The sequence below is a fragment of the Cynocephalus volans genome, chromosome 10, assembly GCF_027409185.1.
Source record: "Cynocephalus volans isolate mCynVol1 chromosome 10, mCynVol1.pri, whole genome shotgun sequence".
In the NCBI taxonomy this organism is placed as follows: domain Eukaryota; kingdom Metazoa; phylum Chordata; class Mammalia; order Dermoptera; family Cynocephalidae; genus Cynocephalus; species Cynocephalus volans.
This window is the reverse complement of record NC_084469.1, coordinates 67,329,865-67,344,016: the sequence shown is the minus strand read 5'-3', so window position 1 is coordinate 67,344,016 and position 14,152 is coordinate 67,329,865.

The following is a 14,152-nucleotide window of genomic DNA, read 5'->3' as shown; positions in this document are numbered from 1 at the left end:
AGGTGTAAAAAGTAAGGCTCCCAAACATTCTTTAGCTTTCCTAAAAGCTACACAGCTGATAAATGTCAAAACCAAGATTCAACTCAACTAGCTTTAACTTAGAAGTCTGTCATCTAATTTAATACCCAAAGTGTCTTGTCATGCTATTTTGATGAGGCTTTTAAGAGACCACACCATTACCTTCCTGGTAGGGCCATTACCTGTTTTAAAGGCATCCTTTGCCTATGACATTGATTCTAAAATCTCATATGGAGCTTTAAATCTGTAATATTCTCTAAAAGGAACCGCGGTCTAAAGGAAAGAGCTGTCTCACCCTTTACAGAAATTGGTAAAGTTGACAACTTAAGTAAATGGAGGCATGCAGCTAGAACTGGAAGGCTACAAAACTATACTTTAGACCAATGGTTCTCAAACTTTATAAATCATCACAGTCACCTGGATGGTTTTTTAAAACCACCCCAATAATTTCTCATTCAGAAAGTCTGAGGATGGGCTCAAGAAAATGGATTCCTAACAAATCTCTAGGTGATACTGATACTGCTGGTCCAGGAAGCACATCTCGAAAGCCATCTCTGTTGGATCTGTGATATTAGAACATTTATTTACACTTTGTGAGTATGAATGTGCCTACCTGTAAAGAAAGCTGTTACGATGTAAAGAATAGCACAATAGGGGTGAAAGATTTCCAGCCCTTCTCAAGCTTTAGGGAGCCTCACAATCACCTGGAAGCTTGTTAGAAATGCAGCTTCTAAGTGCCCACCCCCAGCTACAGAAGGCCTGGGTTAGGGCTCTGGAAACTTCCTTTGAAACAAGATCCCCAGATGATGTTGAAGCAGAATGTCTGCAGACCACCTCTTAATAAAATCCTTGTAAAACAAAGATGCATCCCAGAGCACAGAAGGTAATAGGTCCCACAGCCCCTTCTCTGAAAGCCAGGGCTTTTTCTAGAGATTGGGCAACCACAGAATTAGATTCTCAGATGTTCCACAAGAGAGATTATGTAAGAGGGAAGAAATGCATTTGAAAATTTTTTTGATGGAAACATTTAAGTCAAATATTCGGCTTTTGAACCTTCAGAGTGAATTTTAAATGAGAAAAAATGATATCATTTGAGATAAAAGAAAATCCTAGACCAGCACACTCTGGAATCTCGATTTAGAGCAGGCCTTCAGTTAGGTGTGAAATGGAAATATCGCAGAAGATAGGTACTGAGTAATCAGAGCTATTACATTTTTCACCTGACACAGGTATCTCTTCCTTCAATAATGACAGCAGCAGAGCATGAGCAATTTTAATGTCTTAATCACTTTCCCTTTCTTTCAGAATCTAGGGAATTTATTCTAGTTCTTCATGCTTTCCCTTAGGAATTATGAAGTGTCAGCTACTGTAGAGAATATGAAAGTGGCTTTGCATAAGAAGTGTTTGCTGCAATTCAGAGGACTATGTAATTGAGTTAGCAAGTTGTAGGAAACACATTCACATCCTGGGCTGGAACAGAGGATCTGACCAAGAAAGAGAAGGTATCAAGTAACAAGGGCCAGACTGTTGATGCAAATCATTCACCACACACTGTTGTGTGAACAAATTCCTTGCTCTTAACACTGATTAAAGTTGATAAAAATAATGGAAATGAAAAACTCCACTGTTGGCTAAATGTAAAGAGGGGAATTGATTGCATTAGGTGAATTGTTTGCAACACAACCTGTTCTGCATAATATTCTCAGGGCTGATCCACAATGACTATGATTGAGAAAGTAAAATATTAATGGATTTTGTCAATGCCATTTAATTGGATCCTCCTGACCAGATAAGGACAATCACTGAACTGTAGTTAAATCTACTAAAACATAGCCTGCATATAGTCATTCTCTAACACAGACAAGAGGCCTGTGTTTGAGGACTCGTCAAGGTGACCTTTATTATTGCCCTTTTCCTTATTTTTAACATTTATTAATCATCATTGAAGAATATTCTGAAAATGTAGGAAGTTTAAAATAAATTAAATAAAGTTGATAAAATAAATGAATGATTCTATGGTCTGAATGTTGATGTCCCCCCAAATTCATATGTTAGAACCTAAAACCCAATATAACAGTATTAAGAGGTGGGGCCTTTGGGAACTGATAAAGTCATGAGGGCTCCACCCTCATGAATGGGATTAGTGCCTTATAAAACAGGCTTAAGGGAGCACCCTCTCCCATTACACAAGGACACAGAAGTCACAGTCTATGAGGAACAGGCACCAAATCTGCTGGCACCTTGATCTTGGAGTTCCCAGTCTCCAGAACTGTGAGCAATAAATTTTCTGTTGTTCATGAATTACCCATTGTAGGGTATTTTGTATAGCAGCCCAAAGGGAATAGACCACTAGAGATAATAAATGGATAATCCTGTCACCCAATAATAACTATCATTAGTTACCACACTGGTTATTAACTTCTGAATCATTTTAACTGTGCTTTTTTTTTTTCTAAAGTAAAGATTGTGGTTTACATACAATTTTTATTGTTCATCTTGTGATAAATACTATGTCACAAGTATTTCTCCATATAATTAAAAAGATCTTCATAAAAATGTAATGAATAACTTCACAAATTTAAGTTGTATAAGTGAACTGTCACTAAAGACTTCCTCCAAGGAGGAGTCATTTAACATGTTTTCACTTTCACCTCTGATAAATAAAAATGTGATAAGCAATTTTTAGTAGCTTTATTGAGATACAATTTAAATACCATAAAAATCACCTAGATGAACTTTTTTTTTATAAGACTCCGTCATCGTGTGTTTCAGAGTGTTTCCTGAGGCTAGATACCAGAAATAATCCAAAGAAGACAAAGGGTTTGTATATGTTTAGGTTCAAGACAAACTTTGCCAAATGCCTTTTAGTACGGATTTATACTCACTCCCATCAGCAGAGTATTCGAGTGCTTATCTCATTCCACCTCATCTCATTCAGAATGAGTAATATTATTGATTTAATGTTCTGTCCCTTTTAATGAAAAAGTCAAGATGTCAACAAATAGTTCAAAAACAGGAAAACATTTAGAAATTGTGTTTTCAGTTTCTGTGTACTTTGACTGCTTTCGTTCTTTTCATTCTGTTTAGTCGGGTAACATACTACTCAAATGGACTACCCTTATTAAACCTGTTAATAATTAAGACCAAAAGTGATGATATGAGCAAGTTGTATGCAGCTCAGACAGCAGACTTACCTAAATGGGTTCCTAGTCATGAGCTACTAGGCAAGGCTTTAACTTCTCTGGGAATCATTTCCCAGATTGCTTTAAAAAAATAGTTGAAATATAAGATGATAAATGAAGGTTCCAGGCACTTACCCTGACAACTAATATATCTCCAGATCATTGTCTGAGACAGGCAATTTTGTTTCTGAACAGGTATGCTACGTTTATTTAATAGATACCTAGAATCAAGCTCTTTACAAAAGTCATAGTTTGCTTTCAAAAAAGTGTGTGTCTGAGCATACCAAATAATTTAATAACACCCTGTGTTTGAATAATACAAAATAATTTATAAATGTCCTTCTACCTTCTAATTCCAGTAGCCCTTGTGAAAACTTCCTAAAACTATCAAAGAATGGTAAAATAACTAATTATGCATGAATTACTTTCATGGCTTATCCCGTTCTCCTGAGGCATGCTGTGCTTAAAAAAAAAAAAAAAGGCTTGTAACTGTTCGTTATCAGCACTTCATGTAACTTTTGATTCAAGTAACAAATAGCATTTCAGCTCTGTGTATTCATTATGCCACTAAATTGTAAAGGAAGGAAGCCAATTTTAATGAATTGTTACCATAGTTTCTTTTGCGTATTACATATTAGAAGTGGGTAGTCCTTTAAATTATGGTACACAAAACAGCATATAATTAATTCTGAATAAAAGATAATGTATTCTTGCTAAATACGAGTTATTTTAAAATCTCTTAATGAAGAACTAAGCATATGCTATGCTACACTGTGAAAATGTTTCGCATATGCTGTTATAGCCAACATTTTGCATTTATTATTACATTTATTTTCAATAATAATATATTATTTTAAGTGAACACAAAAAACTCAATCACTAACATTCCGAATGTGGAAAATATATGCAAATTACAGGAAACTTTTTGGCTCCCTGTAAGTTGTCACTAAATAAGTTTTTGATGACATGGTGCGATTGCAATTTGCAATAGAATGAGAAAAATGGAAAAGACTGTTACTTTTAAATCACAGAACATATGCGCAATGAATTTTAAAACTCATATATGGAGATAAACATTTCTATTCTGTAAACTGACATGTTCTAAGTTTTCACTGAATAGCAAATCTTAAATCTAGACTTTAAGACCCACCTGATTTAACATTAGGTTTATAACTCCCTTTCTGACATTGTCTTTCTGATTTTTAAAAAATGTATCCTGCAGATTCTAAACTCTTACAATGACCACACTGTACCTTCCAACTGAGCACGAGCCAGATTCCTCATTCTGCCTCTAATCACCATTACCACTGATACCACTATCACCACACCAATACCAACAGAATAACGAATCTAGAGCCAAACCCTTTTTAAACCTTATTCTCCCCGTCTGTATCTTGATGATGCCTGCGGTCATCTTGATGTCGCCTAAACCAGACAAGTGGCCATGGGCAAGATGCCCCCCATCTCTAAGCCTTAGAGTTCTCAGTTATAAAATGACTATGCTGAGGTACTTTTCATTTCCAGTAGCTCTGCTGTCCTCTTCCCCAGTCCCTCCTGGGGTGCCAACAGAAGCACACAATGCAACCATGTTTTCTAAAATACGCTTCTATTCTTCCTTCATTCAAATTTGGTGAAAAAAGATGTAGACAGTAAAAATGAATCACAATAGCGTGAATTAAAAACAAGATGTAAAGTTTATTTTTAAATCCAACATTCAGCTTCTGTTCCACAGGTCTGATGACTAATTCATCAGAAACAGATTAAAACTAGAAGAAACCACTATTCTATTCTTTTCCAGATACTCCAGGTTTGAAATTATTTTAAATATGTTTCCTATTCAAGTATTAATGTGCAGTAATAAAAAATTGAAAAAGCATAAAATTTAAAAATTAAATTAAAAAATTAATCATACCATCCCTACACACAGTTGCTGCTGGTATTTTGCCATAATTCCTTTCCTTACTCTGCTATGTATATAAGTATGTGATCAGATTAAATGGATAATTCAAAGACCTTCCTTGCACTCTTTGACATTCTATCCTAAGCGTATGTCTATGTAGTTACAACCTCTTTGTGAGTACTTCCTGTGACTGAATTATAGTCCATCATAAGAATACACCATAATTTCTTTAACCAATTTTCTCTTATTATATATTTAAGTTTTCTTTTTTCCTTTTTGTCACAATGGATATTTTCGTATATCTATTTTTTTTAAATGTATCAATATACAATGTAGTTGATTTTCATGTCCCTTTACCAATTCCTCTTTCCTCCCCCTTCCCCCTCCTCCCCATCAACAACATATCTTTTCACTTGTCTTAACAAGTTCAAGGAATTGTTGTGATTGTGTCTGCTTCTCTGCACCCCCCCACCAGTTTGTTTGTATATTTATTGATTGATCAATTTTTAGCTCCCACAAATAGGTGAGAACATGTGGTATTTCTCTTTCTGTGCCTGACTTATTTCACTTAATATAATATTTTCTAAGTCCATCCATGTTCCTGTGAATGGTAGCATTTCACTCTTTTTTTATAGCAGAGTAGTATTCCACTGTGTAGATATACCACAGTTTCCTTATCCACTCATCTGACGATAGACATTTGGGCTGGTTCCAACTCTTGGCTATTATAAATAGTGCTGCAATAAACATTGGTATACAGATATCCCTTCAACATGATGATTTCCTTTCCTCTGAGCTTATTCCCAGCAGTGGAATAGCTGGGTCATATGGCAGATCCATCTGTAATTGTTTGAGGAATCACCATACCATTTTCTGAGCCAAAAAAGATAAAGCTGGAGTCATAACACTACCTGACTTTAAACTATACTACAATGCTATAATAACCCAAACAGCATGGCACTGGCATAAAAACAGACACACAGATCAATGGAATAGAATAGAGAATCCAGAAATCAACCCATACATTTATAGCCATCTGATCTTTGACAAAGGCACCAAGTCTACACACTGGGGAAGAAACTGCCTCTTCAGGAAATGGTGCTGGAAAAACTGGGTATTCATATGCAGGAGAATGAAACTAAACCCATACCTCTCACCATATACCAAAATCAACTCAAAATGGATTAAAGAATTAAATATACATCCTGAAACAATAAAACTCCTTAAAGAAAACATAGGGGAAACACTCCAGGAAGTAGGATTGGGTACGGACTTCATGAATATGACCCCAAAAGCACAGGCAACCAAAGGAAAAATAAACAAATGGGATTATATCAAACGAAAAAGCTTCTGCACAGCAAAAGAAACATTTAACAGAGTGAAAAGACAACCAACAGGGTGGGAGAAAATATTTGCAAAATTTACACCTAACAAAGGATTAATATCCAGAATATATAAGGAACTCAAACAACTTTACAGCCAAAAAAAAAAATAAGTAAACCAATTATTTTTTTAATATTTCCAACTATTTATTTACTATTAATTCTAAAAAATGTGAGATGATTGTTGTAAAACCTCAGCAAAAATATCATTAATTCAAAATAATTTTGGTTATTTCTTTTCCACCTGAACACTCAACTTTAGCATTTTCTGTGAACACTTCTGATCATACCTCAGCTCCCAAATGTCCCTGAGTGCCCAATATCCTTTTCAACAACATTCTTATATGCCTCTTCCCCCTATAGACTAGGCCTTTCTTAAGAAAAATTCTAGATGATTAAGCACCTTAGCCTCAGTTCCCCGAGGAGGTTAGGCACATAGTGGGTGCTTTATGAATATTTCTGGAATTGATTAATGCATCTTGAAAATTATTTATCAAGCCCCATCCTTGTCCAAGGGTCATAAATATCTTTCTTGCTTAAGGTGCAAATATCCTTTTAAAAATTTATTTGCTTTTGTTTATACCTTGACTCATTCCACAAATAATTTAGAGCAGGAGACCACTTCCTAAATCAATTCTGTCTTCTACTGCGATTGCTGAGGTGAATCTGCAAAGGATAAAGCTATTTTTCCAGATGTGATTTTAGTTTGCAAGGATGAAGAGGAAGCTCAAATAATGTCACCTCCTCAGAGAAGTCTTACCTAGCCACTTTAACCGGAATGACCCAGTTCACTTCTCATTTCATCACATGACTCTGTTCATTTCCTTTATGAAGCATTCCACAGTTTGAGATTGTCCTATCATGGATGTTCTGCTTTTTCCAATAGAATGTAATACTCACAGGCAGGGTCTGTTGTGTTCACTTTCTTGTCTGCATCCTATACCACTATGATTGGTATACTGGAGCCCCTCAGAACTGGAAAGGTTCTCAGAGGTCACAAAGTTTAGCACCATTATTTTAAAAATATGTAAACAGATGCCCCAAGAGAGAAAATTGCTTGCCCAAGATTTAGCTGAAAATGACAGAATCTGAATGAGAATCCAGAATTCTGGAATCCCAGGCCAGTGTTCCTTCCACAGCTTCCTGGTGATGGCCACCTCTGAGCCTGGAGCAGAAAAGAGAAAGACACTCTCACTCCCATTGAACCCAGGGAGATAGAAATGCTTTGGGGCAAGCTGACAGAAGCCTAGCTCTTGGCTGTCATTGGCAATATCCAACCCCTGTCTAAGTATAATAATATATTTATATAGACATTTCCACATCTATCTTAATAAAGATGAGACAGCTATCACTATCTTCTGCTTATTGATAGGGACACATGGGACACAAAATAGCTGAGGAATATGACCCAGTGTCCAAGCCCAGACCAATCGTCTGGTGCCCATTCACGGATGTGTCTCCTGGGTTCTCTTGTAACTCAGCTCAAATCACAGGTTCCTTGTCCCGTTCACACAGTGATCCATTAACCATGATTCTACACTGGGACACTGAGGCTTTTCATCTTGAGAAACTTTGCCTGGGAGAAAGGTCTCTTAACTTTTCCTTAGAGGAAAAATAAATAAATAAATAAAAAGAGCACTGTGTTTAAGTCATTAACGTAGTGATGTGATGTGCTTTTTAACAAATTCATTAAACTTCCAGTAATTACGAAACATTTCTGTGGAGGTCGTGGGAGGGTACCAGAGGCTATAACCCACCTTGGGTGCCATCTCTGTTCACTACTTATTTCTATGTCCCAAAGACTCTTAGGAGTGCAGTGACCCACTCCTAGGTGTGCAAACACTGAGGCTACAAAGGGAAATATCTTGTCTGGGGTTACATAAAGAGACAAGTGTCAGAAGTGACCAGAACCTAAACTCTCAGTGGCTTTGAGCCCAATAAATTCTGAATAGTGGAGCAATCAGCAGCTCTGGTTCACCCAGATATGCTCCCCTATTTGTAGTAAGTGTCATCTTCTCTCCTTCAGGGAGGAGGCTATGAAGCTGTGTGCTAAAAGACATGGAGAAGAAGACAGAGGAGAGGCTGGACCTGCAGCAGGATCCTCTAAATCTGTGGAAGAGTCACTGTCTAAGATCATGGTTACTGAACTGGACTGCTATGCGTGGGTCCCTATTTCAGTTAAGCAACTTGATGCATCCATCTCTATCAGTAAATACATATGTACTGTGTGTGTGTGTGTGTGTGCGTGTGTGTAATTTTCTGTTTTTTTTTTTCTTGGGTTATTGTTAAAGGTATTGATCTCTTGATAAGGCTCTTTAGAAGAAATTCTGTAGGCATCAATCATCAAGAAATGTTTTGTTTTACATGGACACTAATGTATTTTTATTTTGTGGTGGTTTTATAACTACTGGTGTTTCCTCAGTTACTTTAACTCCTAGAAACAACACTCCATGTCATAAATTACAATGTGCTTTCCAGGGAAGTCTTTGCTCTATCTTATAACCTTACTTTTACTTTCTCCTCATCCTAATTTCTTTACAACTTCCTGTTGAGATCTTAGTGCTCTGCTGGTATTTATGAAGGCCATTTCAAACTCCTCTTGAGAACAGGAAAGGCCATAAATAAGTAAATAGTCCTTCTGTTTGAGCTCTTCACGTGGCCAACTACTGGGAATCCAATCACCTTTCTCCCGGAGGCCTGCCCAGAGCTTTCATCAAACCCTAACAAGCAACAATTCCTTACTAAGCAGTTGGTTCCAATGTCCAGCCGAGGAATATATATTCAAAAGACAGACTTCTAGATAATTCATTTCACTTCAAGCTAATTTCTCAGTTATTCAACATTCAGTGAGGTCTTTTTATGGTTCTGAATGTGTGATTTATAGCATATATCAGAACACATTGAAACTGCCAATTTAATTATATCTTCCTCCAGACTATTAGCAGTTTGAAGGAAGGGACTATAATATTTTTATCTCTGTGTACTTAGTAACCAGTACTATGGCTGTTACCTACTAGATAGTTTGTTGGATAAATGGATGCTTGTAAAATAGCTAATGTGTGCATGTGTGTACATGTGTGTACACACATACACACACGTATCATACATGTATCTACAATGCCATATGCTGCTCCACCATCTCAGAGGTAAATCTCACCAGAACCTCTGAAGCACCATACTGTTATCTCCAGAGCAGGTAAGTGACTAGCACATTTGTGTAGCTCTTCAATATCAGAACCAGGGCTTGAGCCCAGGTCTGCCTCACTCCCACTTCTTTTCAGGTCACCACATAGCTTTGCAGTTTGACCTCACAATGAGTTCCAGGACAGAATCACAAGTAATCAATTGTATACAAAAATGTCTCCAAAACTGGAGAACAGATGAGAACTAGACAGGTGGGGATTGCCAACATACGCTCACCCTGTTGAAAAACTCACTGTGCTTCATATGACTTTACACTCATGGTTTTTCATAACCCTACTCCTCCATCTAAAGTTACTTCTGGATTAGAAAAAAAAAAAAATGCAGCTTACTACTTGTGGTGGTCATTCTTATGTGTTAACATGGCCAGGTTACCGTCTTCAGCTATAGAATCAAACACTAATCTAGGTGTTGTTGTGTGATTAAAGTCTATGAGCAGTTTACACTAAGTTAGGAAAATTATCCTAGATCATCTGAGTGGGCCTGATTCGACCAACTGAAAGGCCTTAAGAGCAGAACTGACGCTTTCCTGATGAAGATAAAACTCCACCTGTAAACAGCAGCTTTAGCTCCTGTCTCAGACTTCTAGTCTATTCTTCCTGTCCACCTGCCATGTGGATTTCAGACTTGCCTAACCAACCCACATGCTATGGTCTGAATGTATTCCCCCATATTCACATGTTAAAATGTAATCCACAATGTGGGGGTATTAGAGTTGGGGCTTTGGGAAGGTGATTAGGTCGTGAGGGCTTCACCTTCAAGAAAAGAGTCAGTGCTTATATAAAAGAGACCTGAGGGAGCTTGTTCCCCTTCCCACCATGTAAGAACACAGTGAGAGGTGCCATCTATGAAGAACCAGCACTCACCAGGCACCAAATCTGTTGGCCTCTTGATCTTGGACTTCGCAGCCTCCAGAATTGTAAGCAATAAAATTCTGTTGTTAATAAATTACCCAGTCTTAGGTATTTTGTTATAGCAGCCTGAATGGACTAAGACATGCCACAATCGCTTAAGCCAATCTCTTGCAATAAATCTCTTAATATATGTATACCTTACTGGTTCTATTTCCCTGGTAGAACCATTACTAATACACTACGTATACATCAATATTTACAAATGGAAACTTCAGAAAATTTCTGACTCAGAGAAATGGAAAAGGCTATTCAATCTCTTGACAGCAGCCAGAAACACATTTTAACTCCCCTGAATGACAGTTGTCTTCTTACCTGTATCTAAAGGTCGAATTTCAATTAGTTCAATAACTAGAATGCTATGTTTCCCATCTGCAATTTTTTTTGACAAGTTCTTGGAAAAAGTAATTCACAGTAGTCTATTATTATGTTTTGGTAAAGGCATTATTGCAGAAGACCATGTGGATAATATCTTTGTAAAGTCTCTTTTTGTTATTACCTTTATCTGCTTGTTTTGCACACACAAAAAATTTCAGTTACTGAGAAAAACACATTTGTAAGTTTTCAAAATATTATTTTGTGCTGGAGAAATGATAATAGGCAAGATAATATGTTTGCTGTAAAGATTAAGGGTTTGGTCCTCATGAGGACCTGGGTTCCTAACTGGGTGATGCTGGAAAAATTAGCTTCTATTAGCCTCAGTTTCCTCAAATGTGAAATGAAGATATGGCCTAGCTCATATGTCTGTATGAATGGTAGTTGTTATGGCCTTTCAATAATGAATTTTGGATTGATGCTCATTCTCTGGGGCAGGGCTTCTCAATTTCAGCACTATTGACACTTTGGGCCAGATCGTTATTTTTTGTGGAGGGCTGTCCTATATTCTAGGATTTTTATCAGCATCCATGACCTCTACCCACTAGATGCCAGTAGCATTCCCTCCCCAGCTATGACAAAACGAATCTCTACAGACATAGTCAAATGTCCTCTGGGGGCAAAATCAACACTGCTCTAGGGGTATAAGTAGTGGCAGTAGTAGTAGTGGTGGTGGTGGTGGTGGTAGTAGTAGTAATATTTAATCTTTTATTTTTCTAAAAAATTTAGATATAATATCCATACAGAAAAGCAAAGCTCTATGAATTTTTGCTTAGGGAACACACACATGTAGTCATCCCTACAACAAAGAACAGAATATTTCCATCTCCTCCTCCCCACAGGGGAATCCTCTGACATTCCCTTCTTCTTGTCACTCCTGTGGACTTCTGGTTAGAGAAATCAAGATGTAAATTTTATTTTATTTTATTTTATTTTACTTTTTACTTTACTTAATTATTTTATTTTATTTTTTATTTTCCAAAATGGGATATACTTTTTCATATTTATGTATTTATTTATTTTTATCATACATACATGTGGGGTACAACACTGATTTTCAATAATTGTGTAGAATGTGTGGTGGTTAGATCAGTGTAGTCAGCTTATTCATTATTACAATACACCATTATTCTTTGTGTCCATTGACCAATTCCTCATTAGCCCCCATCCCTCTCCCCTCCCTTTTTCCACCTTTAGTTTTTTAAAAGTTCGATGTATTACTGATTGTTGTTTCTTTCTTTCTTTCTCTCTGTCTCTCTTTATTGTTCATTTGTTTATTTATGGATTCACCTCCCAGTTATGAATGACAGCATGTGGTATTTTTCTTTCTGTACCTGGGTTGTTTCACTTAGCATGATTTTCTCCAGGCTCATCCACGTTGCTGCAAATGGTAGAATTTCATTCTTTTTTTGGCTGAGTAATATTCCATTGTGTGTATATACCACAGTTTCCTTATCCAGTCATCCATCAGTGGACATTTAGGTTGGTTCCATCACTTAGCTATTGTAAATAGAGCTGTAATAAACATGGGAGTGCAGGTATCACTTCAATTTGATGTTTTCCATTCCTCTGGATATATCCCAGGAGTGGGATTGCTGGAGGAAATTCAGAATAAGAATCTATAAACTGGTTTCCTCTGTGATTTAACTCTGCTAGAATGATAATCTAAACAGAAACCATCACAAGCGAGTAGGTAAGCCACTCCGATCCAGCCTAGGATTGCCAGGATTGCCTGGATTATTGGGGTAACCAACGATGGCAACTGTTACTGGTTTGTTTGTTTTTTCCCCCTTCCTACCAGAGGACTCATATTGTTTAATTCAGTGGAGAAAAGACATTGTCAAGAGTTAAACTGTGGAAGTGTAGACCATGAGACTGGATAGAATAGCAGCTGGAAGAACTGGCCTGACCAATGTGGTATCTTCATAGAACATGAGTAATGAGTTGGCTAATAATAAATACACTGTCCCCAGGTTTTATCACATCCTTCTCCCTGTAATGTTTAAGTTCCCTGGATATTACGGGATAACAGACCAACATGTTATAGTTAACATCTTCAGATGCTGCTGTAAAATAGCTCCGGTAGACCAGTCACAAACTGCAAGAAAATTTGGAGGCAGCTGGCCAGAATGACACTCCCTGTCCGTGCATGTAATACTTCTGCTGTTAGGCATTTATCAAATTCCCTTCATTTGTTTGTGAGCTGCTGGAGAATTGGAACTCTGTCTCTTCATTATCAGTGTCCTCTGTAACACCTCCTATTGTGTCTGGACAATAGGAAGTGCTTATCTAATGCATGTTAGTTGAGATAATAAATCATTTTATAGACAGTGCACCTCACTAGGGATTAAAACTGCTGAAGTCCTGTTATGGGCTCTGCCACTATAATGCCATGTGACTTCAGGGATAATCTTTGAAATTTTTCTAAATGTCAGATCCTAAATCTGTAAAAAAAAGTAAGAATAAAATGGTCTTCATGGTCACTTTCATATCTGTGATACATTGATATCTGATATAATGGGCAGTATGACAGAAATGCCTTATAACCATCTTTTTTCTTATTCATTCATTCATTCATTCATACTTGCACTCACTTATTAACTATTTCATTCACCCATCCAATCACACTGTGCGCAATGAATTGTGAAAGAGTATGGCGATCTACACCTCATGGAATCCACATCTACTGGGAACAGTACATTGACAGCTGTACCATAATAAATGCTATACGGGAGGGTGCCATAAATTCCTTCTCTTGAGGAGAGTAAACAGTACAAGTAAAGACAATGAGTAATCAAGAAACAGGGAAGGTCTACGGATGCCAAATATTAGTTCATTCATCCATTCACCTATCTATCCATCCAACAACAATTAATGAGCACCAGTGTGGTAAAAGGGTTTTTCTTTTCTGTCCCAAGTTCACTGTCAACTACGAGGATGAACGTATAATCCGGGTTGGGTCCTTCAGAGTATTCACAGGGCATAGCAAATAGCCTCTGAAATGGACTTGGTAACACAAGCAAGGCAATCTCAGTTCTTCTGTGGCATTTTCTGATATAGAAGCAGAAGGATAGTTCTTTCTTGCTTTCACAATGTTAAAACACAAAAGATACGTTCTGAGAATTCCAGTGGTCATCGTGTCACTGTTTTTGTCACCTAAAGAAAACCTCTCAGTAAAAACAA